A 6,195-nucleotide genomic window follows, 5' to 3' on the forward strand; every position below is an offset into this window, starting at 1 on the left:
GCCGATTCCCACCATGCGGGCCACGCGCTTAGGCGCCACGTTTGCCTTCTGGGCTCTTGATAAAAATGTCGGATTCCTTAATGTTCCCTTCGGGACATCGCTGACCTGTCCAGTGCAGGAGTCCCTGTGTTCCCACTCCCTCCTGACCCCAACCTCGTAGTGCCACGGTCACTGTGTCTGCTCCTCCGCGTTGTTGGTTTTTGGAAACGCGACTCCCACACGGCTGACCTGTCCCTCGTGTCTCATCAAGAGCCCAATTAACATGACAATTATGAGTACAGTATGGCAGAAAATAACTGTGTCTCACAGACGTGAAATCCCGATTAGACAAGACTCCTCGTCTTGGGTCCCTGACGTTGCTCAGTGGCGGAACAAGAGACATCCTGACACCATAAAGAAGAGCGGCATCCTGTGTCCTCTCTGATGCAGCTAGAAAACAGGGATTGGCGCGATTACCTCAGCAGTTAAGGATAGCTGAAAATCCAGTAAGAAGGCCCCTCCCAAGGTAGGCTGTCAGTAAAACCATGTTTTACTGCGTTGTTATCTGCACTGAGCCATGGACATAACAAAGTCACCATATACTTGGAGCACAACACAGTGGCAGATGTTCAACAAGGAGCTTGTCAGAGACTATCTCGTTTCATCTTCATAACAGCCCTATGAAGCAGTGCTGTTATTATCCCTCTGGTACGTATAGACAGACTGAACTTGGGATTTGCTAACTTCAAATTCGCTTCAACAACATGGATCCAGGGGCGCCTGGGAGGCTCAGTCAGTTAAGCCTCTGCCTTCGGCTCAGGTCACGATCTTAGGGTCCTGGGATGGAGCCCGGCGTCAGGCTCTCTGCTCTGCAGGGAGCCTGCTTCCCCCTCTCTCTCTGCCTGCCTCTCTGCCTACTTGTGATCTCTCTCTGTGTCAATTAAATAAATAAAATCTTTTTTTAAAAAACATGGATTCCTGAAATACTAAGTAAACTAAACTTTTTAAAAACCTGAGTTGCGGGGCACCTGGGTGGCTCAGTGGGTTCAGCCTCTGCCTTCGGCTCAGGTCATGATCCCAGGGTCCTGGGATCGAGCCCCGCATCAGGCTCTCTGCTCAGCAGGGAGCCTCCTTCCTCCTCTCTCTCTGCCTGCCTTTCTGCCTACTTGTGATCTCTCTCTGTCAAATACATAAAAAATCTTAAAAAAAAAACAAACCTGAGTTGCAATAGTAGTATGGAACGAAATCTCAGTAAATATTTTTCATATATATATATATAAACACACGCACACACACACATATATAGGTTTTATTTCCTTTGAGAGGAATGGAGAGTGATTTTGTTCTATACTTGATTTTGCACTTGAATTGGTTCCATTAAGATACCTCTAGGGAATTTGGAGTTATTAAGACAACTTATAATACTTACGTATTTTTAGACTATTGACTGGATCCAAATATTCATAACCTGAAAAAAATATTGTCACCAAGTAAGGGACCTTGGTTTGGTAACTATTTTGGCGCTTCTGCACGTAAATCATTGCTTGCACTGAATCGTCTGGTCCGTCTGTATCTGAAGTGTAATGAGGACTGTCTGAAATGTCCCTCCTGCAGATCCCCGCACTGCGCGTGGGACTGGTTTTCAACAGATGTTGTTACATGTGCGGTTGTGTGTGTGTACACATATTTTACACATATATACACTGTGTGCAGTCGCCAACAATGTGTCAGACGCGCTGCTCGCACTGACCGGCAAGCATGCCGTCCCCGCCATCAGTCTGGAAGAGCGCGTCCTGACACCTCTAGGTTCCATCCGATTTGGGAATTGCGGAGTCCGGCTCGGGCTGGCCTCAGGCCATTGCTCTGGGCCTACTTGGGCTGACCGGGCCGTCCGTCTGTGCTGTGTGTCCGTCCCTGTCCTTCCTCGTCCGCACGTGCCCTTTCCTTGGGGTCGACGGCACGGAGCAGGGACAGCGCGGAGCAGGCTCCGCCTCCTGTTGCTTGTGGCCTGCCGTGTCACCGGCCGTGTTGTCGCCGGCACGAAGACCGATCCACCCTTTGAAAACGATAATAACGCACTCCTAGGAAGTCCCCGTAGAAAACATTCATGTTTTGACTCATTTAAAACTGTCAATGAACAACGCCTCGACTGCAATGACCGGTTTACGAGGAGGCAGGCTGTCATTAAGGAGGTCAGTCGTCTCTCCTCAGCACCGATGACTGGAGACGCGTCTGCCCTGCCTTCCTGAGCGCGGCGGGTCACCCTTGACCATGCAGCGGCCTGATGCGGGGACAGCGAGCGTCGTTGTGCCCGGGGGCGGCCTCCGGAGCTCCGGGGATGAGGCCACAAATGCTTGAGGAAAGATGTAGATTTGTGTCACAGGAGTCTCCTCGGTCTACTGAAAAGCCTCATTTTTTAAGCAGTTGACCAGCTCAAGTGATACTTGGATCACAGCAAATCGAGTGTTTTCATCTGCCTATGGCAGGTTTATCCTGCACCGGCCATTTGGGTATTTGGAAAGAGTTTCTTGCTAAAATCTCAGGAGTTACCTTAAAGTGATGTTTATCCTTATTTGAATGTACTATCTGGCCCCGAGGAAAGTCTCGCACATTTTCTCTTTCAAACTGTTGAAAAAAAATTTTTTTAAAGATTTTACTTATTTATTTGACAGAGAGAGAGATCACAAGTAGGCAGGGAGGCAGGCAGAGAGAGAAGGGGAAGCAGGCTCCGGCTGAGCAGAGAGCCCGATGCGGGGTTCGATCCCAGGACTCTGAGATCATGACCTGAGCTGAAGGCAGAGGTTTTAACCCACTGAGCCACCCAGGCGCCCCTGTGTTCAGTCTTGTAATTGAACATGTCCCTCGCAGGATCTCTGGAAGTAATGGTTATGGATTTGTTACAAGAGATAATGCTTCTTGTGGGACATTTGGCTCTTAAGCAGGACAGCTTCTGTGCTTGCCAGGTGAGGTGAGAATGAAGTAAATATTAGCGGTAAGTTGCAGTTAGAATTTTGAAATCTTGTATCCCCAGGCATCATCTTACAAGTGACCCCCTTTGGAAACTATTGCATCAGAGAAATGCCGCCACGGCACAGATAATTGGAGAGGGTATCCAAACCAAGGAGCCAGTCAGATTCTCCCATATAGGAACTTGGGATACAAAAGTTGAAACTGAAGGCCACAGGATTTGGATTCTGAAGCTCCAAGTTATGTTTCTTCTCTCTCTCTCTTTTTTAAAGATTTTATTTATCTATTTGACAGACAGACACCACAAGTAGGCAGAGAGGCAGGCGGGGTGGGGGGGGAAGCAGGCTCCCTGCTGAGCAGAGAGCCCGATGTGAGGCTCGATCCCATGACCCTGAGATCATGACCTGAGCCGAAGGCAGAGGCTTAACCCACTGAGCCCCCCAGGTGCCCTGAGAACTTCTTTTACGCACACGACAACTCTACTGATTTCTCCTGCTCGCGTACTTCAGACACTGCTCGGGTCATCCTGCCGTTTGCTCCGAACTGTCTTGTAAGCCGTGGCGGCCTGGAAAGTCTCCATGATACACATATCCCAGAAGTCCCCTAACTGTGCCTTTTCGTCAGATTGACTAGACACTATCTCCATGCAGAAAAAGACCAAAATAACTTCCAGCTGTTCGGACACTTCCAGTTCAAACTACTTGCAGTTCTCTGCCAGACATGCCCGTGGAAGACAGTGAAGCTTCACAGCGGGACCTGAACGTCCATCCAGACCTATACCCTGTCCGCTCAGCCAGCAGAGGAGCGGCTGTGCATTTCTGAAGTGTCTATAAGGCTTATTGGTAAAAATATCCTCTGATATATAACAGTTTACCTCTGGATATAAATATTGTATATAGATTGTTCAAATCATCCTTATATAACTATTGCCCCTTCAAGGGAAAGGAAACTTATCTACTGGACTCCTTTTTCTTTTATAATTAAAAAGAGGAGGGAGATCCTTCTGATATTTAGCCTAGAATCTTTGAACTTAAATTGTATTTGCTGGTCTGCTGTTAAGAAGTTAGTCTCTTGCATGAGATAAAGAAGGATGCTTTATCATCACAAAGGGGACAATCCAACAAGAAGATACAACAATTGTAAATATTTATGCACCTAACATGAGGGTGCTCGTATGCACAAAACAGTTAATAACAAGCATAAAGGGAAGAATAGGCAGAAATACAATAATAATAAGGGACTTTAGCGCCCAACTTACATCAAGGGAAAAACTAAACAAAAAATCAACAAGGAAACAATGGCTTTGAATGACACACTAAACCAGATGGATTTAACAGGTATATTCAGAACATTCCAACCTAAAACAGCATAATACGCATTCTTTTCAAGAGCGTATGTAATATTTTCCAGACTCGATCACATATTAGGTCACAAAACAAGTCTCAACAAATTCAAAAAGATCAAAATCATATCATGCATCTTTTCTGACCATAACATTATGAAACCAGAAATCAACCACAAGAAAAAATCTGGAAAGAACAAAAGTACATGGAGGTTAAATAGCACTCTACTATACAACGAACAGATCAACCAAGAAATCAAAGAAAAAATTTAAAAAATGCATGGAGACAATGAAAACATTGTGGTACAAAATCTGTGGGATTCAGCAATTACATTTCTAAGAGGGAAGATTGTAACAACACAAGGATACTCTAAGAAGCAAGAAAACTCTCAAATAAACAACCTAAACTTACACCTAAAGAAGCTAGAAAAAAACAAAAACAAACAGAATCCAAAATCAGCAGAAGGAATGATATAACAAAGATTGGAGCAGAAATAAATGATATAGAAACTAAAAGAATAAAAATAAAAATAAAAAAATAGAACAGATCGGTGAAAAGAGAAGCTGGTCCTTTGCAAAAAAAAAAAAAAAAAATCAACAAAATTGGTAGACATCTAGCCAGACTCCTGAATCAAAAAAGAGAGAGGACTCAAATAAACAAAATCAGAAATGAAAGAGGAGATCTAACAATCGACACCACAGAAATAAAGGATTGACAGAGAATATTATGAAAAATTATATGCCAACAAATTAGACAACCTAGAAGAAATGGATAAACTCTTAGAAACATATAAACTACCAAAACTAAAGCAAGAGGAAATATAAAATTTGAACACCTTTACCAGCAACGACTGAATCAGTTATCAAAAATCCCAGGGACGCCTGGGTGGCTCAGTTGGTTAAGCGGCTGCCTTCGGCTCAGGTCATGATCCCAGCGTCCTGGGATCGAGTCCCACATCGGGCTCCGTGCTCAGCAGGGAGCCTGCTTCTCTCTCTGTCTCTGTCTGCCACTCTGTCTGCCTGTGCTCGCTCTTACTCTCTCTCTCTGACAAATAAATAAATAAAAATCTTAAAAAAAAAAAAAATCCCAGCAAACAAAAGTCCAGGACCCGAGGGCTTTACAGGTGAATTCTATCATTTAAAGAAGACATTTAAAGAAGAGTTAACACCTATTTTTCTCAAATTTTTTGAAAAAAGTAGAAGAGGAAGGAAAACTTCCAAACTCATTCTCTGGTACCTGCATTATCCTGATACCCAAACAAGACAAAGATACCACAAAAAAAGAGAACTACAGGCCAATATCTCTGATCATCATAAATGTAAAAATCCTCAATAAAATACTAGCAAACTGAATCCAACAATACATTTTAAAAAATCACTCACCATGATAATGTGGTTTTATTTCCAGGATGCAAGGATGGTTCGGTATTTACAAATCATTCAATGGGATACATTACCTCAATAAGAGAAAGGATAGAAACTATAAAAACCCTCAACATACATCAATATAATAAAGGCCTTATATGAAAAACCCACAGCCAACATCATACTCAATGGTGAAAAACTGAGAGTTTTTTCCAAAGAGTCAAGAACACGACAAGGATGTCCACTCTCACCACTTTTATTCAACATAGTACTAGAAGTCCTGGCCACAGCAATCAGACAACAAGAAGGAATAAAGGACATTCAAATTAGTAAGGAGGAAGGAAAACTTCCATTCTTTACAGGTGACATGATACTATATAGAGAAAACCCAAAAGACCCCACCAAGAAACTATTAGAACTCATACATGAATTCTGTAACGTCTCGGAATACAAAATCAATTATAGAAATCTATTGCATTTCTATACACTAATAATGAAGTAGCGAAAAAAGAAATTAAGAAAACAATGCCATTCACAATTGC

This window comes from Meles meles, chromosome 9 (assembly GCF_922984935.1).
Source record: "Meles meles chromosome 9, mMelMel3.1 paternal haplotype, whole genome shotgun sequence".
Taxonomy (NCBI): domain Eukaryota; kingdom Metazoa; phylum Chordata; class Mammalia; order Carnivora; family Mustelidae; genus Meles; species Meles meles.